Source organism: Rhagoletis pomonella, unplaced genomic scaffold (genome assembly GCF_013731165.1).
Source record: "Rhagoletis pomonella isolate Grant_MI unplaced genomic scaffold, Rhpom_1.0 Rhpom_scaffold_00006, whole genome shotgun sequence".
Classification (NCBI taxonomy): Eukaryota; Metazoa; Arthropoda; class Insecta; order Diptera; family Tephritidae; genus Rhagoletis; species Rhagoletis pomonella.
In genome coordinates this window covers 33,540,005-33,563,947 of record NW_023458560.1, presented here as the reverse complement: position 1 = coordinate 33,563,947, position 23,943 = coordinate 33,540,005, and the positions used below count along the sequence as shown (strand labels likewise).

Here is a 23,943-nt window from a genome sequence, read left to right as displayed (position 1 = left end):
TTGAATTTTAACATTGCGACCGATGAAGAAACCAGCTAAATAAATATGCATTTCACTCAACAAGATCCATAAACAATAAAATAAAAGAACCAAGTGGAATAAAAGCAAAACTAAAGAAGAACAAGAGCAATCGAACAGTCCGACACATTATTAACACGACCAAAGATATACCAGCGAACAAAGAAAGAACAGAAAAGTAACGAAAGGAAGAAATGTGAGAAGATAGCAATAGTGTGGCAGTGTGGTTTTTCGCAACCAATAAAGTAACGAGAGAAAATCGATAGAAAGCAAAAGAAAAAGTTTGCGAATTTCCTGTTGCTGTTGCTGGACATATTTACTATGTATGTATATGTATATGTACATTTGTATGTATGTAAATATACACCAACACCAAATACAAGTGGTAGAGTAGGTACAACGCAGTAACTTGAAGTGGAGTGGGGTGAGGCGCTGTTTGGGACATGCAGCGCGGAGTTAGCTGCCCGCTGAGGCAACTACTATTTTAAGGTGGCAAGTAGCAACAACAAGTTGAAGGTGGTGGTGGTGGTGGTGACGGTGACGGTGCTGAAGTTTTGTTGCTTCATGATGATGCAGTTGCAATTGCGTTGTCAGTTGTGTGCGCGTATGTATGTAAGTAGCTGTAGCGAACTTCGTCGTGTTGGCAAGTGATGAGCAATGAGCAATAATAGCTGGCTGAATAAATTGGCATTCTTTGAGGCTACATATTACTGACTAAATCGAAGAAGATTGTCTCAAAAAAAAAAGCACGGAAATTAATGAGGCGAATGAAATACATGCATACATATGTACATACATCAATACCAAGGGGTGAAATGGAGGGCTGGTTTATGCGTTTTGTTTGTTTTAAGGAAGAAATGCGTAAGCAGATAAATGGCGTAACACCAACGAAATGAGTGAGCAAATCAAAGGCATTATGTGTTGAATGCGAGCAAGGGAGGAATTAGGGTGAGTCAGCTCCTATTTAATCAGATACAATTCAAATTTGACTTAAGGGGTCTTTGGACGCTGCGAAAGCTCATTAAGGGGTCTTTCGTCGCTGCTCGCTACATTCAGTGCCAAAACTGCAAACCATCTCGATCAACCGTACCACATAAGGGTATTTGGCCGATTCGTGCGGGCAAAAATATTTTTATGAATATTTCAACTCGAAATGCTTAGAAAAGACGTAGTTTGACATACAATAATAATAATAGTTTGGCGCTTACACATATGTTAGTGTTTGGCCGAGCTTCTCCTCCGATTTGTGGCGTGCGCCTTGATGTTGTCACACAAAGCGGGGGGACCTACAGTTTTACGCCGACTCCGAACGGCGATTGTATTTTTATGAGAAGCTGTTTTTCATGGCAGAAATACACTCGGAGGTTTGCCATTGCCTGCCGAGGGACGACCGCTGTTAAGAAAAAACCTTTTTCTAAATTTTTTGCGATGTTGCTTTGACCAGGGCTTGAACCCAGGCGTTGCGGAGTGGAAGCGCGCACTGCTTACCACTACACCACAGCGGCCGACATATAGAATAGTAAAATAGTAAAATCAAGTAAATAGAAGGGGACGACGTCCAATTATTCTACCAAAACTATGAAAATAAAGTTGCTTAGCGTTTGACATCGATAGACCCCATATTGCCGTGGTCTGATTGTAAGAACACGCATATTTAAGTGTTCGTCTCGGCGAGGAGAAGGTTTATATCTAGGTTAAAACATTAACAGAGTTGCCACCACTACATTTTTATAATAATAACAGTAATATAACAGTCTTATTTATTGTGAAGAAAATGTTGTAAGTTTAACTTGGAATAAATTACATAGCGGCCTCAATTACTGAAATATCGGAGTTTTCGTATTTTCAACGTATTGCTTTTCCATACCAAGGTTATTAAGTGCACCGAGTTTGGTAAAAATTGATAAATCGGTTACTGAGATATATATTTGTGGTCATAAGTGGGCGGCGCCACGCCCATTATCCAAAAAAAGTATAATAATCTTATTTAATGCTAAGGTTATTCCAAGAATCGATTTTGAGTGAATTACCTTCAGTAATTACCGATTTATCGCAATTTTCGTGTTCCTGTAAATTAACGTTATATGGGAAGTGGGCGTGGTTATCGCCCGATTTCAAGGATTTTTAGCAGATATGTTAGATATAGCCTAAGCAAGGCTCATACCGAGTTTGGTATGGATTGGTGAAGCGGATACTGAGATACAGCATTTCATCCTAAGTGGGCGGGGCCACTCCCATTTTCCAAAAATTTCATAATAATCCTATTTTGTTCAAAAATTTTACTTCACCAATTTTCAACAATTTGGATACAATATTTACTGAAATATCGTAGATTTATCTAAATTGACATTTATCTATGTAAATTTAAACGCTTGTATACCCAAACCTATTTCTTTAATCATCAGTTATATAACGCCAATGTAAAGGAAAACAAATGTTTATTCCGAAATACATAACATAGTCTGGTTCGCCTTATATTCCCACAAATTTATAGCAACAGGACCGAAAGGTCTTGGAAAACATTACTTTTGCTTATATCCCGAAAACTATTTTTTTTTTAAATTAAATGGATTCATGTTGTGGTACGGCGGCCTCAATTTCATCTAAAAAGTTTATTTTTAGTGTTAAAATATATCTAAAGTAGTGTTACTATATACTAGTTGCGTTTTTATATTTTTCTTGCTCACAAATGTGGCATTGATAACTGCGGTTGTGTGCGCGGAGAAAGAGAGTAGGCTATCAAATGTGACCCCTAAGATTTTCAAGTTGTTGTCGGTCGGAATTGGTGCGCCATCGACGTGAATGCCTCGTTGACGCCTGACCTCTTTCGTTCTGGTGGCGAAGAGGGTCGCCGTTGATTTCGTCGGGGAGAGGGTTAGGCTCCGTGCAGTGAAGAAGGGAGAAAGTTGGGAGAGGTAACCGTTTGTTTTCGAGCAATCATCCACAGGGCGGTTGCTGTTAAGGCAACAAGTTATCTGAGTGTTTAAGGTGTTATGTTGGATGATGATGACGTTGTATCATCTTACCGGTTTCTATGAGGCTGGGCTGCTTTCGCCATCCAAAGGTTAAAATATCGCAGTTCACACTTCATAATCAATTCGCAGTAGCTATTGTGGTTCGATATTACTGGTCTGCGTAACTTACTGCTTGGGTCAAAATTACGTGGATTAAAAAATTGCAACCTCTGTAATGTTTAAGGGTGTTTCCAACAGCAGACGACTACCTATCTCAACCTAACCTAACTTTCCGAAATGACGCAGATTTATTTATTTTAGACCTAGAACTGTCATGTCAGCAGCATTTTTCTAAAGATTTTTCGGAAAAGTTTTATGCTAAGTTTTAAGATATTTTTGTGGCAAAAACTGTGTCACCCTAAAGTGAAAATTTAAGCATTCATTTGCTGTAACTACAACTTCGGAAGTGAGTCACTTGAAAACAATTGTGAGTTTTGCTTTTAAAACGTTTTTGTGTTTGTGTTTGCCTTTGTTTTTGTTTTGCGTATGTCTGCTTTTGCTTCTCTAATGGTTTTTTTTGCAGATTTTCATTCCCATTTTTTTTACTGAAATTCTGCGTTTTGTCACGAATATTACAAAGTGCAATGGCCAAATAAAAGCCAATAAAATTAAAAAGAAAATAAAAGAAAACAATAGTCGAATGCCGGAGCGGCAACAGCATAATAAATTAAATTCGAAAACTAAAAAAAGACTCAGTGGACTGGAGTGTTTATTTTTAATGAAAGCATATGGACTAATGAAATAAGAAACGCTGAATAATGTGAAAAAGACTGCGAAATGAAAATATGTTGGATGTGGTGTGGTGGTTGTGTGGAATTGGCAAAAAGTATGGAGCAAAAGTTTGAAGGGTAAGATGAGAAGTTTTTTGCATAATTTGTTGCTTCTGCGAAATCGTAAATTAATTAATTTCAGTTGGAAGTGCTAAAAGCACGAGAAGAATAGAAGAAGAAAAAAAACGAAATCAGCAAAATTGTCGGAAGAATCAGCTGGATAATGAAAATGGCAAATAGTCATGCAAAGAATGCTTGCCAGCCAAACAAAGAGCGAAAAGTATAAGAGAAAGACGATAATGTTGAAGACAGTAGAAATGGCAGTGATTTAGGAAAGTAAAAATTCAGTAAATCAATAACAGAGCAATGCAACAGAGTCGGCCACAATTTTTCACAAAGCCGCTAACAACAATAGGCACGCCGCCGTCGATATGTACCTATGTACATTAGGATGGTCAAAAAATGCATGTGAAAAAGGAAAGTAGGAATTCTTATGCTCCCACCCCATAGGATCGTTCTATACCGAAAAAAATTATGCCCCTATTTTTTTTATTTTGAAATCAAAAAATATTTAGAGGTCGCTCAAAGCGCCCAAAGTTTTCCATGTATTTTATGAGAGGAAAAAACAACTTTTCGTAGAAATGGTATAGAATAGTTAAAAATCTATATTTTTGTACCAGAAAACTCTATTTATCTGTAGGAAACTCCCAATAATAATACCCAATTGTTTATTTAACCATTTTTTCATCGCAACTATTATTTATAGGTCCGCCCAAAACCCACAAAAATTCCGAAAAATGCAATGGGGCAACCAATAAAAAATCGTTAGTATTAAAAAATGGTTAAATAAACAATTGGATATTATTATTGCAAGTCTCTTGAAGAGAACCAAAGTTTTCCGATCGAAAAATATTGATTTTCAAGAATTCTATACCATTTCTACGAAAAATTTTACTTTTCCCATATAATAATACATGGAAAACTTTGAGCGCTTTGAGCGACCTCTAAATATTTTTTGATTTCAAAATAAAAAAAATAGGGGTATACTTTTTTTCGATATAGAACAATCCTAGGGGGCGAGAGCATTACAATTCCGAATTTACTGTTGTTGGACCACCCTAATGTACATACATAAGTATGTAGCCAAGAGGCAAGCCTCCAATGCGGCTCCTTTCGTGTCGACGTGACGTTTGTGACGTCTGCCAAATGCTTAGTATAACACATACAATAAATGCTGCCATTGCCGCTCAGCAAAGGCCTTCCAGCTGATATGAAGAGCAGGCAACATATCCTCATATCTATAAAATGAATACGCCTAGTAATAACGCTCACGCGGCGCTACTGTCTCTTCAGCTGCTGTTGCTGCTGGCGGCAGGGCAGCGCGCTTTGGCATGCGTTCTCTGTTTGTCACGCGGTGGTGGCCAACCGGCAGTGAGGAAATACGAGCAAGTAGTTAATGTTTTAATTTTTTCTTATGCTAAGTGCTATTTAACGTTTATGCTATGCTGCAGCACCGACAGCGACAGCACAGTCTTCTCCTTGGGTAGTTGACGCAATGGCCAACAGTCGCCGATTTGCCGTCATCTACATACAATACATATGTACATACAAATGCACAGACATCAACAGTGCAAAAATAATAAATTCTATATTTGTGTACACGCACGCACACATACATTTTACATTAGGCTGGGTCGACAGTTTTCTTTTATTTCAAAATGAAAAAAAAAAATCAGTGTCTAACAAAATTTTTCGCAGGGGCGCTATTAACTTACAGCCGATTCTTATTCGAAACCTTCAAAATATCATTTAAGTATATGGCTTTAGTTTTCCAGATAAAGGGTGTATACGAAAGAAGCTGGCCGATTAAAAATTTGCACAAAATCCGTATTTATTGACCAATAACAAAAACAAATGTGCTTATTCTAAGAGAGTATAGATAGACAGTTAGATTTGTTAGAGAACTTCGACCTTAGGTCTATGGTGCCCTCAGAGCTCATTACATCTCCTCCAGCCCTAGTGCTCTGACGAAACCGAGCATTTTCGAGGGCGTTAGAGAGTGAATTTGCGAGGCCTCCGGTCACAGCCTTTCCAGGTGTTTTAGGCCATCGCATCGAACTCTAGGAGGATATGCCGTGATGTATCTGTTGCCCTGTAGCAGTTGCGACGGGAGTCGCCTGCACTAATCCCTTGGGTATGCATATGGGCACACAGCCTGCCCTGACCCGTTAGCAATCCTGCTATAAATCTCGAATTAGTCTTGTGGAGGGTGATTAGTTTCCTGGGTCTTTTGGCATAATAACTCCCCAGAACTCCTACCTCTTCCCTGAGGTATATACTTAATAAGAAAAAAATAAATAAAAAAATTAAATGCAATTTTTTAATGCAAGAAAATATTTATTTAAATCTCTCTTACACTCTAATGGAAAGCCAAGCTAATTACGCACAAATTTTCGCCGACAAATAGTTTATTAACTGCAAAAAATTTAAAAAGATACTTCTCTAAGAGTTAAAAATTTCCGATTTTTTCTTTATATGTGACCTGGTCTACGGAAAGGGGGCTTAGGTGTCAAAAAATCAATTTTCACTTTTTGGTTGATTCGGATGGAAGATGAGATGCTTTTTCACGTGGTGAAAAGCAGAAAATCCTAACTTGCTTAGAAGTGTACTAAAAATAATAATAATATTAATAATAATAATAATAATATTAATAATAGTAATAATAAAACTATAATAATATTCCGACCAACAACAACACTTACTGGACGTCCGGCGCGGAGAACAATTAATGAGATAATGAGAAACTGACGAAACGAGTTGCTTACTTTTAACAGCTTTTTCACAGAAAACTAGTTTTCGCACGTAAGCTCCTTTTTCGTAGACCAGGTCACATATAATGATGAAATAAAAAATTGGTGTCTCCTTTTTTCGATAAGAAATGTTAAAAAAAAAATATTCCAAAAAATGATTGAGCTGCAAATGTTGCATATTTAAAACTTTTTTGATCCAAAGTAAATTTGTACGTATTTTTTTTCAAACATGTATTAAGAAAATTTTGACATCAGATTTCCTAAGCCTCAACCCCTACGTCGATGCTACTATAGTCCAAGATATCACATATAAATTTTGGCCTCGATTGGAGTCGGTTCAGGTATGTCCCACAGGGGTCAAAGTTCAGATTACCCTATGAAAACGTCTTAACCGAGTAGTAAGTAGTATCGATTTTGGGTATTAAATGAAAAAAATATTTTTAATTTTTTGAGTCTCCATAGAAGCACCTGGCCTTTGACACCTTTGCGACACGCTTTAAGCGACTCCAATCGATACCAAAATTTATATGTGATATCTTCGACTAAAGTAGTATTGATTTTGGGTATTAGATGAAAAAATTATTAATTAAAATCTTTTGAGTCTCCATAGAGGAATCTGAACTTTGCACTCTGTGTGACACGCCTTAACCGTCTCCAATCGGGGCAAAAATATATATGTGGTAGCTGTGACCGTAGTATTACCGATGGAGGGGATGAGACTGAACAAAAACGTTCACTTGATTTTAAGGATCATCCTAATGTACATACATACATCTGAAGTCATGTATCCTGCAGCTAATAATTTTGCACTTAATGTTGTTGGTTCGCAGTTTAAATATATGTACGCATGTACCCTTGTGGTCAGCTGAATAAGTTAAGTGACATTTTTACCAGTTTTTAACTATTTTTGTTTTGTTTTTGTTTTCTTTTTGGTTGACGGTGTAGAGAAAATCTCCCACATAAAGTATGCTCGACAATTACTTTTATATGGAGGAAAATTCCTAGCACCCTCAGCAAAAATTAAAAAATTATTAAAAATCAACGCCATTTTCCGTCGTTTTAAAAATTGCACATCGCCCTACTAAAATTTATTGGGCTATAAAACTGCATACCTGAAACTTTTCTAAAAAGTTTAAAATTTTTGGGTGTAATTGTTAAGGTTTGCTGAATTTTTATAATTTTTCTAGGAAGTTTAAAATGTGGACTTATGTGGTGCTGATTATGTGATGTGCCAGACTTTTATAAAAAATTATAAACATTAAGTAAACAAAAGAAAAATAAGCAAAACTGGTCAAGTGTATATGTATACGTATGTATGTACATATCTATGTATGTATATATGCTTGTGCACTCTGTACTAACCCTGCAAAAAATTGTGCGACTAATCTCTAAAGAGAGTATTCCGGGATTACTCTCAATCGGGTACAATTGGGTATTAATTAGTCCCAACTAGTCTCATTCGGGTACTAATGGAGGTTAATTAGTCTCGACTCATCCCTTATGGGTATAATTGGAGATCAATTAGTCCCCGACTCATCTCTAACGGGTACTATTAACGATTTAATTATATGTACGCACTTAGTAAATGAAATTTCATGTGCGGCGTTGGCACACAGAGAGAGTATTCGCCTAACAAAACTGAGCACCCCGGTTCGAATCTCAGCTGGCGCAAATTTTTATTTTTATTTTTTAAAAGTGAATAGTCGCTTTTTATACCCGTTCGGGTATAAAGGTGAACAATTAGTCTCTTCATAGGACATGCTCGAACAAAAGCGAACAGTTCATTCCATATAAAGAGATCAAATGTGGTATTAGTCGCATGTTCCTTTGCGATTGCTCCCGGAGTCATCCCGGATTAGGCGCATTTTTTGCAGGGAACTGCACTTCTTCCTCATTTTGACGTAGAATACGTCTTACGTTTCGATATGGAGGCTATGCTCTAATATTGTAGTTGTAATTCTTAGAGCTTCACGAAAACGCTCATTGCACGAGAACTAATGAAGCGATTTCACAGAAGTGTTTCGTTTCAACGATAAAATTCCAAGCCAACCAATTCGGTTTCTGTCATAGAAAGTGCTCCCAGCAGCTTATGATTTGTAGATATAACTTTCATTTTCGGGATATAGATCCTTTGGGGCAATAGAAATATTATCGTGTACAGATTTTATATAAATTCAACAAATATTGAGCATTTTAAGGCAAAAAAATTGTTGAAAAAATTTGCAAATTTTTTTATTGCCAAAATGCTCGAAAACCGCTCGAATGATTTTGTTTTTGTTTTCTTTAATCAAAAATTCCACAGTTTTCCTTTCGTTTGGTATATGGGAAGTATTGGTTGATATCTTCTAAGTATGTTTATTTGACTTAAATATATGGACATAAATGATTTCCCATACAAAATCACTTCGTCATCGTTTTGCAAACACGTGCATGCGTTGAAAGTGAGGGAAGGAGACAAAAAGTATGTATGTGTGCGTAAGTACATATTTCGGCTTTTGGTAAACAGATGGCGCAATATTTATAACCTAAGCGCAGCGTATGTACATATGTAAATACATAAATACGTACATATGTTGATTGCAGTTAATGTGGATCTGTTTCTATTTTTTAGTAATCTATGTATGTCTATGTACATATATATATGTATGGACACATGTACGCATAATACGCGAAAACTTTTTGAAGCGAAACAACACTTAGAAAAGACCAATCCATGAATAAAAGTAAAGGTGCGTACATACATAGATAAAGAAAAGGATAAAGGCAAAGGTAAAAATAAAAACAAAAACTAAGTTGCGTAAAGATAAAGGCACAAATGAAGACCAAGGTAAATTTAAACACTTTACTTATATATGGGCAAAGGTGAAGGGGAATATGTATATGAAGAATATGATAAACATAAAAATAAAAACAAAGATAAATATAAAGAAAAAGATGAGGCTGAGGATACCGATAAAAGTATAGATGAAGATAAAGGAAGAAAGCTTAAAATAAAGGTAGTTTTAGAGAAAAGGATATAGATAGAGGCACAGAGACCCAATCTGGGAACTATTTCGGGATTTTAGAGATTTTCGGCACTCTCGGGACTTATCGATATAATAATCGATATTTTGTCGGTTTTAAGATCGATATTCTTATCGAAATTTTTATTGATATTGTTATTGATTTTGCTATCGATTTTTTCGGAACTTATCGATATAATGATCGATATTTTTATCGATTTTGTTATCGATATTTTTATTGATTTTGTTATCGATGTTATTATCCATTATTTATCGATATTTTTATCGATTTTGTTATCGATATTTTTATCAGTTTTGTTATCGATTTCGTTATCGATTTTGCTAACGACTTTGTTATCGATATTTTTATTGATTGTGTTAACGATTTTTCTAACGATATTATTATCGATATTTTTATCGAATTTGGTATCGATATTGTTACTGATTATGCTATCGATATTTTCGGAACTTACCGATATAACGATCGATGTTTTTATCGATATTTTTTTCTTAGTGTGTGCTTTCGTTTTTGACTTGTATATGCTCTTAATCATACCACGTATTCTACGTTTAAGCTTAGCCTGCAGACCAAGACGAAGGCGCTGGACTGTTCCATTTTCTGCACTATCAAGCAAATGTCTGCATATCTATTTATGTATGTATGTATAATAACGACAAGACAGAGAGTAGAAAATAAAAATTAATAAATAAATATTAATGTTAGCAGAAAGCAAAAGACGATTTTTTTTATTAAACGTATCAGATTTCCAAACAAAAATAAATGTACAAATTGCAAAGTCATATGAAGCTGGCAACATTGTCAAGCAGTCATTTAAATTTTGAAGTACGTCTAATACTTATCGCGATTCATAATGATTTCGATTTATAGGGTTGGCCAATCTAAACAGGGTGAGGTCGGAAAAACAACAACCCTTGGTGGTGAGAAAACCCGAATCATTCCAGGGCGTAGAATCGGCTGTCGTGGGAATGATACAACTCCGTCGCAAGGTCACGGCTCCTGGGCTTGCCGTTAGATAAGCTTGACGACAACGATTGGTAGACTAATTAATTTAGGCGAGGCTTTCAAGTGTCGCTACAACAACAACATAATGATTTTTACATTATGGCTATAGAAGAAGCTCTTGATGTTTTGACATGTTCAAGTAATATTCGTCGAAGCATTGAAAATATTCCTTTCCTTATGAATTAATGGAGTAGTCTGCGAAAAATATGAGCTTTGTTGTTGTCGTAAAATCACAAAAATTTCTAGAGTTTTAGAGAATGTTGCTTAATGACATACATATGTACATGCATACCATCTCGTACACTCCGTCGTCGCGCAATTGTAGCCAGACCACCCTTGCTGAAGTGGCGAGAAGTTGGATTTGACTTTGACAGGGAGGTTAAGGTCCGTGCACCGAAGAAGTGAGAAAGATCGGAGAGATAACTATCCTTTATTTCTTCAAAAGTTCATTAAGCAACATTAGAGATCAGTGAAACTCCCTCTGGTAGCTGAGAAAGATTTCGAGATGTAGAAGTTAAACAGTAGTGGCTACCCGACACCACCTAACCGACACATCGTTCAATGGTGATGGGCTTCAAGATTGGATTACGACAGAATACAGACGATTTTTGATCACTGATAATCACTCGTTAACCCTATGGAAGGGAGTATTACTACATGGTCTCTAGTAGTGTCGAGTTCCAGACAGTGGCTAAAGCTTCGACAAATCAAAACTGCTATGACAATTCTCTCACAGATACAATTTTGGTTTAGGCTACGAGTTTCTTGGTTCATTATGGCGTTAAGTGCTGTGCTGATTGTTGTTCTAACAGCATATAAATTCCCCCAAAGAGTTTGTGGGGAAGTGTTGCTGGAGTGACAGTCCTTGGCCAGATATAAATCTGCATTGTTCCGGTTACGTACACCCGACTGTCGTAGGAACTTTGCTGTGCTGATACTTTGATTCGCTGAGGTCAGGTGATATTGGTGCCGAAGAGCAAACCCCGAAGAGGTTTTACTTATCGGACAACAATACTCAAATTTGGTGCCTAGTTTCCACATTTCAGTAGTGAGACCAGTCTTCAAGGGTGGCAAATAACAGAATGAAGACTTTAGTGAGACATTCTACTGCCGCCGAACGCAATTGTGTAACTATCAGGATAATAGTATATTGGGACCAATGTCTTTGGAGAATGAGGATCCGCTTCATCGGGTTTTATAGAGACCTCGCGGCACCACCAAAGATTACGCACACCAGACGTGATGTTGTAGGTGTTCACGTGCTCTTTCCAGTTCTTCCGCTTATGTTTGTTTGACAGTTGCCGAATATGCAAATTGGGAGGTCTGATCGACGTGGCGTAACGTGCAACTGTAAGATAGGCGGTTAAATATTCTTCGAAAATGCCGTTTAAAGTGTAATTAATGTGTCAAGTACTTAAGACACAATTTCATATTACTAATTGGCCACGAATTTGATAAAAATGAATTAATAAGCCAAAGTTCGTGTTTCTTATTCATAAAATCTGTGTGGGGTTTCTGTACATATGTACGTTCATACATACATATGTACGTTCACATGCAATATGGTTCGATATTTTTTTAATAAAAATAAACCAGTGTGCTGCGTTTTTTGTCTTCCCATTGCAGCAGCAGAATGAACTGTAAACTTTCGATTTCGAGTCAAATGTCTTTAGCATACGGCTTTTACATATGTATGTTTGTACGTAGTTAAAAATAGTGCAAGCATGAGTTTCAAACTGGGGAAATGGGTATAAACGGAAACGTGATATTTGAACTGTGGAATATTTATTATTTTTGTAATAATTTTAATTGTGTAATTATTTCTAGACATGCATATATGTTTCTACTTACATAACGACCCCTTAGCCCAAAATTATCGTAGGTTACATTTTTTATGAAATTCACTTTTTGATGCAACTTTATTTTACAACCTATAACGCATCACCTGTTTAAATATTACGGCTTAAATATCAATAGCAACTCCACAAATTGACTGTAAATTTTACCGTATGTGACAATGCATTTTTTCTTGTGGGCGAAATTATCGCATGTGCTAAGAAATTCAAATGTAGAGACCTTAAAAAAAAATCTTCAGCAAATCTAAACTTTTGTTTAATGGCAGAAAATGGCCAAAGCAGAAAAATACAAAGAATACTTTCTTGTAAAATTTGTTTTTTTGTAATACATATACAATAATTTTGCGCAAAGGGCTCGATATGTACCTAATATGAATATTTAAAATAATTTTCCATTGGCATTTTCTAGTTGTCATACGGGCATATAAAGGTTTACTAGCCGAAACGCCACTGGCTTTAATGCTGCCATCCCAGGCAGGCAAACGAGAAGTGATCAAAATGCATACAAACATACTCGCACAATTGAGATGAGTCAAGCGAAACATGCTCCTATACTTGAATATGAATCATAAGTTTTAAATTTAAAATAAGCAGCAGCACAAACAACGGAAACTAACAAAAAAAGATAACGGCTATCGATAAGAGTGCACAAGTGAATTCCTCAGCATCTGGTTGCGCTGCTTGTAAGCCATTTGATGACACTAATGTAAACGCAGCGTGTATACTGAGGTTTACTCCACCGTGTTACATATGATACATTTCAGGTTCTTAATTCATATTTAATCTACGTCTCCTCAACATCTCCTTCATATTTAAGATAGGAACATAAAATTATCAGATCAATTTGATGGTAGGATAGTCTTCTCTGCTTCGGAACTCAACTTCCCAACGTAACGAGCCGCATGCCGGAAAGGATGGTAGGCTGGAGGCGGCTGGTAGGCAGCTGTGAAAGAGCCAAAAAGGAAAGTGAAAAAGTGAATCAACATTTTAACTGCAGCCATCACCGACAACCACAACGACGACGATGACAACGAAGCAGCCGACCAAACATAGAGGGCGAACCAGAAATGAATATGCGAAGCACAGAAGTGATAAAAGTAAATGGGAGAAAAATGTTTGTTTTTTTTTGCCTTTTGGGATGTTGGAAAAATGTTGCTGCGTTGCGGCGCTCCTTTATTCTGCAATACCACGATGATGACAAAAAGACTGGAGAAAATGTATTGGCTTGGAATGCAAAAATTGTTCTGAATTATTGTACGTACATACATATGTAGGTAGACCCTTTGAGTGCAAGAAGTCACGCACATTAGTTAGCAGCTGTATGGACGAATGGAAAATTTTGGGAATCCTATAACGTCATCTTGTTTTGATTTATTAACATACCATTATTGTTCTGATCTAACTATTAATCCAATTTTTAGGTTTTAAGCTCAACTTGTTTTTTTACTATCTTCATAGCTTAGTCTACTTATATTTACAGTCGAATGATTGTTGGTAACCAAAAATGCAGCTGCACAGTGCACTTGCTACCATAGTGGCAACATTTAACGCACAATTATTATGTAAATTCATAAATATATAATCTGCTCTTATTTGTTTTACATTAGTTAAAAGCGGTTGAATGAAACCTTGAACTATTGCAGTTTCCTTGATGGCCCTGTGCAGGGTATTGTAACTTGAAGTATTGCCGAAGTTTACGTTTCTATTTATTCCTTCTTTCACAATTCGCTCTTACGTCAAACGTAATGCATTGCAACAACACAAAAAGGGCAGCGACGCAACATTTTGCCAAATGCAAATGGTTTTCCAATGGTAATTTAGACATATTTTTTCGCTTAATACTGATTTCACAGACTTTTATCTTTTACAAAATATATGCCGCTTACAAGCTGGCAGATAATTATCAACTCGTTGTTTTAGTTATTGTAAACAGGAACAATTTCATATAGTTCACACACACGCGGCGAATTTGATGGCTAATGAAATCTGTGCACTCGCCGTTGTGCAAAAATTTAGTTTGCGAAATTTTTTGTTGCTTATTTCTTCACATTTCTATATTTTTCATATTCCAATAGCCGAACCGAGGCACTGTGAATTAATCAAAAAACAGAAACAGAAAACAGCAGCGGTTACCGCAGCGCCGCTGTCAGCATCGAACTTTTCTCGGTTCATTCGGTTCACAGGCAAAGCCAGCAGGCAAGCACACATTCACATCGATTTGTTGCACTAATTTCCTAAACATTTTACGCACTTACAAACATAATGTACACTCGGAAAACATTGCTAAACTGTAATTAGTGCAACGCTAAACACTTTTTAGTTATTAACACCTTTGTACACTACTAATTTCAACTGCAATTTAGTGAAATTTTTCGCAAAAAATTCATTTTTGCCAATCGAATCGACAACGAAGTGTGGAAATGACACACGGCAAAAAAATTTTGACAGTTGCAGCAGCGCTGCGTAACCGTGCCGAGAAGAGACGAGCGCTCTAGTAACGGACGAAGAGCGCATTTGGCAACGTCTCTGCGGCAGCGGCTCTGCGCGCATACACACACACACAAACGCTAAAGAACACACTTTTGATCAGACAAAACGCAGCAGGGAATTCCAATTGAAACCTACACAATTTCGATAGCGTGGTCTTGTTATAAACATGTGTTTTTCGTTAACGAAACGTTTACACGTACTTTATTTTGCACAATTAAGGTTATTTAAGCGATGCGTAAATTCACATTCCATCTGCAAAAAACTCTTCACAACGAACTGAACTGACGACTGCGAACGAACGAACTAAAGTACGAATGTCAAATATCTGACAAAATCGAAAAAACAAAATCAAAAAAAAACAAAAAAAAAATCATACCACCCTGTGCTTTTAGTAGTACAAATGATTTCCGGTAGTGCATTCCAGTAATATTGACATTTGCACCGGCGCGGCGTGTCGCTGTAGTCGCTGGCAATGATGCGTTGAGGGAAAAATGTTACCAACCGGTTCAGCGCGCACATTCTAGTAATTTCCGGTAGTGCATTTTGGTGGATTGTTATGTTATTAAGGTTTTCACATTAGCTTACGGTTTTTTTGCCAGCAGGTGACGCAAGTGTAGTTCATTGCCGGTAATGCAGGTCATTGAAGGTTTGTGTAAATTACGTCGATAAATAAGGGATTGCAGTGAAATTTCGAGGACGATATTTATAATGCCAAAGATGACTGAGCAGGAGCTAATGAATTTAAAAATAAAATTATTTCTGTATTAAGATTTGTATGTTTTTTTTTATTTTTTGGAAAATCCAGATTATGTACAGGAAAATCTCACACGCATATGACAAGTCAAATATAACGAGGACTTACATGGGGTTCCCGCGACAATCGGATTTACGTAACCGGAATGAATCAGATTTGTATCAGGCCAAGGACTGTCACTTCAACAACATCCCCCAAAACTCTTTGGGGAGTTTTTATGCTGTTAAGACAACAACTAGGGCTGACAATAAATTCTATCTGCAATTAAAAAAGAAATGTGGGGTACATTCATATATATATACATAAGGACATACATATCGTCGCTTAAAGTACAAAACCGCGTATCCAGACAATGCAAAAACGCGTACGTGAGGTTACTATCGACGTTTTCTAATTATTTTCTAGAGATTAAAAACACTCACTCATATGTCAAAATGGTTCTATTTTTTATGAAGCAATCGCATTTCTGGCTAGTATATTTCAGGACGAATGGATAAGGATTGAGCCAAGAGCTTGTGGGAGCAAATCAAATTTTTGGAAAAAATGTTGTACTTTGAACGACGATAGGTACATTAGGGTGCATCAATCTTCAAACAAAAAAATGGGAACTGCTTTTCCACCGGAATTATAAAATTTTTTATACTTATTTTAAGGGCCGTTTTCACCATACCTTGTTAACACTAATCCCTCGTTAACATCGTTATCGATACACTGCTATCTGAATGAGGTCGGTAATAGCCGTGTTTTATTTGTCTGTTTGTGTGGTTGGTTTCAACCACTGTGATCTTTTGATAGGTCGTATCAAGCTGCAGATGGCTTAACGAAGGCACGCGTACGGTTAACCTTTCGACCTTTTTGCAAGACATCCTAGCCTCCACTTTGGACCACCACAAGATCTTGGAGCCACATTGAACAGTCTCTTCTCCATCTCATCACATACCGTCACCACTTGCAAGGAATAAAGTGCCATGAGCAAATTCATCAACTCGCAAACCGGCAGTGTTTGGGGAGCCGACATCGGTGGGAGACTATAAAGCACACGGGGCTACAGGCTGCCATCTCATGCCATCCATGCGGCAACACCACGAAGAAAGCCATATGCTGGTGGTGAGGCAGCACAGCATCTTTCTATTGCGGTACCAATCTGGCTTGAAAACTTTGATCGGAACATAAATAGATCTTCTGTTCAATGGGACACAATAAAAAGTGACGCTCAACAATGTTCACAGCGATTCTATTTGGATAACTATTCACACTTGCGAAGACAAAATCGGGCTAGAAGAACTACCGAGTGGGACCAGCTCAGCTCCATGACGCGTGGTGCCACAGACTAAACAAGTTCCTACCTCAGCTGAACTCAGAAATGGCGGTTTACGACGACTCAGAGACCGGAAGCACTGTGCAGTGCGCCCATTGACGGCGTACGCTCTCTTGGCCTCACACTCGCCGATTATTTCACTAATTTTATTGTTGTAAGAATGCAGTTGTATTTTCTACCCCAAACCAAGCCTTAAGGGGAGAAGAATTTTCATTGCTGGGCTCCAGAATGCAGCTGGTGTCAGATCGATGGTATGGAGCATGCGCAGATAGACTGCGGTTAGCCATTTCCGCATTTCTGAATTGATCCTATCGCAACCCCGAGCTCAGCATACTGCATAAACCAGACCGGAGTTGGGCAAGGGTGATTCGAGTGTCCCTTCGACAATGATATACGGTCGACATCTTGGACCCGTCTGCCTCCGCGTGCCACTATAGGATCACATCCTTTGTCCAGGTAGTAAATAATGTGACCGTTGACTAGGTTGGGATGTCTGCAAGTTGCGCGCCGTGAAGATGCAGTGCAGTTTCTCGAGTTAGAAGCCAATCAAAGTGTGTGAGAGAGTGCCGTCCTGTGAAAATCACCATTAAATTCTTGTAACGTGCCTTAGAGATCCGATGGCGACTTACCTGGTAATTGAAAAACTAGCGACTTGTAAGAGAATGGCATTATCGGGTCTTAGCACACGATCCATTCTTATTCAGGTCCCCATGTATTTGTGACGATATGAAGTGCATCAGAGTGAACGTTTTAAGGATTTTGCGGAATCCTCACTGGTAGAAAGCAAATCCCAGACGCGTTGCGAATGATGGTAGGAGTAAAGCTTTGGGTGTCTCAACCGCGAAGGAGAGGCGATGATGCTCGCAGACGAATCACCGAAATCCTTGCGATTTTCTGTGAGAATAGAAACAGGTTGTGTTCTTTATTATCAACTGCTAGGAGATGGTCTTGTTCATGACTGGCTGGTTGTTTTTCCAACAGATCACACAAGGACTTCAAAGCTGCTCTGTGAATGATTATCGGGTCTTGTGCTAATTGACAATTCGCTTAATTTTGATATTTTTATCCTTAATCCTTGGATCGTCTTATTTCGACGACGTACTCCGTCTGTTATTGCCCTTGGCTCCGTAGAATAAACTGCCCTTTGGGTGTTCTTCTGCCTACTAAAACATATAAAGCGAGAGCCTGCTGTATTCATGATCTCGTGGAGGCTTTATTCCTCTATGCAATTGCCTATTGGTGGGGATGGAATACCTATACGAATATTGATGAAACTTATGAAACCTTATCAAAGATTGCGATATCATAGATCTGTGGCTAAATTTGTTTTAAAGAGCAAGTTGATAGGTACTCTTCATAACCTTTAATCTTTAATATACATAATTATAATTTGAATTGAACTTTAACACTAATTAGCACCACCATCCCATATATTAACATATGTACATACATATGTCTGCATTATCAGTACACATTACTAAAAAACATAAAGAACGGAAAATACTTGCCATACAGTAGTTTATACAAAACCTGTGATAAGCAATATTTTATCATTCACTGCTCTCGGTGATGGCGTTGATGGTTTTATCTTCGAGTTTGTCTACTGATTTGCTGATTTGATAAGAATGAAGTATGTTAGCAAACATAGGTCCTGTCAGATAAAAAAGCACACTCCTACATGTGTACACTGAGAAAAAGGTAGTTATTAAATATTAAAAAAAGTGGTTATAGTTACGGTGACCGGATTTCTGTGGCCAAAAATCGGGACATTTCTAAAGCATCTAATCCGAACCTACAATATTGTTTTTAGAATAAAACGACATAACATCTTTTAATACACTTTTATTTAAGACAAAACAAAGATAATTAACTTGACAAATGATCTCCAAAATGTATACACACAATAAATATGAACGATGGCGAGAATGTAAATAGCAAAAAGACATTTTAGCAAGTTTTGGCTACTTTTCTTTGTTTAAAAAATGTTAATTATTTTTTATGAAAATATAACTTACTATCTAAAAAAAACATGTAAATCAAAATTTCAAACTTTGTAAAACATTTATAAAAATTCGACAAATTTTAACAAATGTTGATCAAAATTTTAATATAATTTAACTTTTTTTTTGTATGAAGTTTTTTAGCCCTTTAAATTGTTGTATAAAAAAGTGCAAAATTAAGTAACTTGGTCTTAACGTTGATTTTCGGAAATTTTTTGTTCGCGCATATTCCACCAAACAAAGTATGTTCAACAATTTTATTATATAGAGAAAATGAGCAACATCTTCCACGAAAAAAAAATTTATTAAAAATCTACGGTAAGTCCAAGCTACTTAAAATTTTCACTTTGAATTGAATAGGCTACAAAACTGTATACTCAGAATGTCTTTGAGAAATCTAATTAAAGAGCTCAAAGTTTTGAGAGAATTTTGTCGAATTTTGCTAATTTTTGTGCAAAGTTTGAAACTTTGACATACATGGTCTTTGTTAGATAACGATCTAACTTTCAGAAAAAAAAAATAATAAACATTAAATAATCGCCAAAGGATGCTAAAATGTCTTTTCGCAATTTATTATTTCGCCACTGTATCTACAACTTATATTTTTCGTATATATGATATTTTTGAGCGAATTAGTATTTTTTTGTATAATTTCACTAAATTCAAGTCAGAATCGTTTGTACGAAAAATTATTTTTGGGCCAGAGTACAGGGAAACTCTTATTAAATTAATGAAGAAAACATTGAAAATCGGGACTTAATCAGTACAAATATGAAAAATCGGGACACTTATACGTCCCGACTTTTAAAAAATATTCAGCGGGACAATTTTCTCAAAATCGGTACTGTCCCGCCAAAATCGGCACGAATGGTCACCGTAGTTATAGTTATCAAATACACTCGGCTGAATACACTCGGAAGTTTGTCATTGCCTTCCGAAGGGCGACCGCTATTCGCAAAAATGTTTCTTCTTGTATCTTGTTTAACCCGTACTAAGTAGAATTTTCCTCTCTGTGTTGCCGGAAATGATGGGCGGAAGTATTTTTGCGCAGAACTTCTTTCTTTGTTGATACATAATAACATTTCACACGAAAATTATATGGAAAACTAAGTTGTAGAAATTTAACCCCAATTACATGATATTCGCACCAGTGATAGGCTGCCTAATACCATGTTCTGACCGACAACGAAAACACTTTAAGGGCCAGTTTCTCAATGTCTGGTTAGCACTAACTGCAGGTTAAACATGGTTATCGACGTGATCGACCCCATAACATATAACAGGAAACCGATAATGATGTTTAACCTGTAGTTAGTGTTAACCAGATATTGAAAAACTGACCCTAAAAGTGAGGTTTGGGATTGTGTGCTGAAGGCTGTTCACCCTGGTTCACAGTGTTTGCGTTGACATTACTTACATCCTTTGTTTACAGTTTTGCTACAAAAAAAAATCTTTTCTCTTATTTTCCTTTCATTAACAACCTTTTTCTTTCATTCTTATTTTAATTTGGCCAGGCAATTAACAATAAATCCGAACTGGCGTATTAAAGATGATAAAATATGACTTCCACTTCGATGAATATACATATCTAAAAAAACTAGTGCCGACACCGACTGGAATGAGTGGAACGTGAGTTTTCCAGTTGTTTTCAGCGAAAACTGGTTTTCGTTTGACAGTTTTTTCATGGACGAAAACACAAGTTTTAGGTCGAAAACCAGTTTTAGCAACGAAAACTTGTTTTCGATGTCAGTCAGAATATGGTATAAATACTTTTGTATTTTAAGTACCAGTTTGGGTACTAAATACTCAATGACTAAATACTTTATGATTTAGGGGAAAGTTAAAAAATTAACACCTCGCACTCACCTCAACTTGCTTTACCACAACTTACTTCACCTCATCTCAAATCAACTCACCACACACAAACTCATCACACCTTACTTAAACTCACCACACCTGATCCTACCAAACCTAAATTCACGAAACCTTAACTCACTACAACTTAATTCAACACACCCGTTCTCACCACACCTCACCTAAACTCATCATACCTCAATTTAGGAACTATTTCCGGTTTTTAGAGATTTTGGGAACAAATCAGGATTTTCACAAGACTATTTCGAGTTTATCGGAACTATTTCGGGATTTTTGAGACTGCTTGCGGATTCCCTGGGCTATTTCGTGATTTTCGGGAGTATTTCGGAATTTCACATATATATATTTATCGACATTATTACATTGTTATTGATATATTTATCGATATTGTTAAACATATTTACCGATATATTTATCGATATTTCATTAAACAACCTCCGGACCTAACAGCACACCGACAGCCCATAAACGGCATTCACAGGGAGTCGTTCTCAATCTACATCGACTCCCGACCTGTGAATGATGTTTTGGGTACCCAACCACCCGACGTGAACGGGAGAGAGCTTTGTCTGCCTCGGAAGACTCGTACCACAATAGCCCAACTTTACTCTGGCTACTGCAGCAGGTTAAACTCGTACCTGAGCAGAGTGAACGCAGATGTACCCAACGAGTGCCCGGCGTGCGGAAAGTCGCCACATGACTTAGGACACCTCTTCACATGCCCCCAAAATGCAATCCAGCCAAAGCCCTTGTGCCTATGGACAAACCCCCGTGGAATTTGCGAACCTCCTGGGTATCCCGTTAGCTCAGCCTGACGACAACGTTTGATGGGCAAAAACAACAACAACGTCGCTCGGGATACACAAATAGAAATTTTCAGTTACCACAAATTAAAGGAGACATACAGAAGCCATTTTTTGTTTAATTTACGGCCTCCTTATGCACAATACTTTTAATTTTATGTTGCGGTGTAGAAGCATAACGTTATCTAAAGGTGAAAAGGTGACAAGTCCATTTTTTTTTTTAATTTTTCAGGAGATGAAAAATATATGTAGTTTCGCATTATCTGTCATTCTGCATCAAAAACTACATAAATTACAACAAAAAAAAAAAATTGAACTTGGCATCATTTCATCTTTAGGTAGCGATAAATACTATTCGGACATCCCACTTGTGAGCATTCGACATATAACTGACCATGGGTACGGCTGGGTTTTCCAGCTGAGGCCCAGTCACTTTTAATTTTTCACCTTGCGATTTATTTATCAGATGACAAGACAAAGCATCCCAGAAAACTGAAGCCTTTTAAATGCAAATGGAAGGTGTGTGGGAATAAATGGTACTCCTGACATAAACACATCTTCTCCTTTGCCGCTTTCAGTAATAGTTTTTGCTTCAATTATGTTGGTCTTCCTTTTCTGTACTACCAATCCTTTTCCATTATTTAGGCCAAGTGCTACGACTACGTGCAAATTCTCATTATCTTTTAGTTTACTGTAGAATATTCTGTTTAGCTGTCTATTTGAAATGTTTCCAAGGTTATGGTTTCCTGAAGGCACTACGTTTTTTTGGAGGTGCCACGCTTTTTGGTAAACACTCACCCCTTTTAGGTTTACCTACTATAAATGCCTACTTTGGAAATGTAAGTCACGTGACATATGATTTAAAGCTGATTAAAAATTTCACGCTCATGGGAGGTGCCGCCACTCCACTTGTCATATACCATGTGAATATTATTAAAGCGAATTTTAAGAAAATGCATTTTAAATAGTAGATTTTGCCATTTAAATTTAAAAAGCACCTTTAAAAATGATCAAGTATACGGCTTATATAAAATCTTATGAAGTTAAGTCCATGGTCTAGGTGGTCGCATGTTATGCAGCGGTGGACCAGAAGTGGTCCCATGTTATGCAGCGGTGGACCAGAGATGGTCCAATGTTATGTAGAGTTGGACCAGAGGTGGTCAGGTCCAATGACATCGCAATGTTAACGTAACCATATTTTATCCATATGTTTGGACCATTTTGGTTACTAGTGTTTCTTACAAGGTAGCGTAGTCCTGTACTAGTATTTAGCCTAGTCCCACTTTTTGCACTCCACTCGCCTAAGCTCAAACTTCTGTAAATTGTTGCTGATGGGGTTTTATTCTATTTGTTCATTGCAATAAATACTCACACGATTATTTACCATGCTGCACTGGAATATTACGAAACTGTGCCATTTCCCCAACTACCCTTTAATCTAGAATATTATTTATTAATAGATATACTACTATCTCTCTGCTAACTGTTTTAAGTTTATTTTCGAATGACTGAGGTGTTTGTATTTTCATGCAAATATTTGACTTAAATGTTAAAAATAAAATTTCTCAGCCACTTACAACTACAGCATTGATGTCATCTGAATTGATTTATGATTACTTTACAATAATCCAGAATGCATATGTATGAACATGGTAATATACTTAGGCTCTAACGAAACGAAAACAAATTGGTTCCCTTTGGTTAAAGCCTACGCTATGAAGAGACTAATAGAACTATTTTATACCTAGTAGAGAAAATGGCTCGTGTGAATGTATTTTTGTGACGTGAAAATAGAGTGCTTTACTTAAAGAACCTAGCGTATGTGTCCTCGTATCTCACTTATTTTCCTACTAGTATGGCGCTGTAACCGCTCAATAAATTTTAGCCGAGTTCTATAAATTACGCCAGTCGTTTATCTTCTGTGCCATCTGACGCCGATGGGAAATTTCAAGGTAAGAACCAGCCTTCAGCCTGAGCGTTGCCAGGTTTTGTTTTGTATTACAAATTTGTATCTTAAATTTAAATGAGTTTTTTGTACATATGTAGTCTATATACACAGTACATATACATTCGAGCGTATTTCTAAATAGGGTTGCCACCTAATATCTAGTGTTAGCTATTTACTTAATTCATTAGATATCAAAAGCTATTTTTAATTTTATTTCCAAAATATTCATTTTGCTTTTAGTGCTACACTTAGGGCCGGTTA

At 36.9% G+C, this 23,943-nt stretch overlaps 1 long non-coding RNA gene across 1 annotated transcript in view; it reads right to left on the bottom strand.

The window, feature by feature from the left end:
• The window catches only part of LOC118740620, a 74,503-nt gene extending 56,169 nt beyond the window's left edge, over nt 1-18,334 (bottom strand). Inside the window, exons 1-4 of the long non-coding RNA XR_004993166.1 lie at nt 17,686-18,334; nt 16,409-17,627; nt 15,847-15,996; nt 15,120-15,716 (exon numbers count right to left, since the gene is read on the bottom strand). This is a non-coding gene — a long non-coding RNA (uncharacterized LOC118740620). The remainder of the gene's footprint in view (nt 1-15,119; nt 15,717-15,846; nt 15,997-16,408; nt 17,628-17,685) is intronic.
• Nucleotides 18,335-23,943: the final 5,609 nt, after the last annotated feature.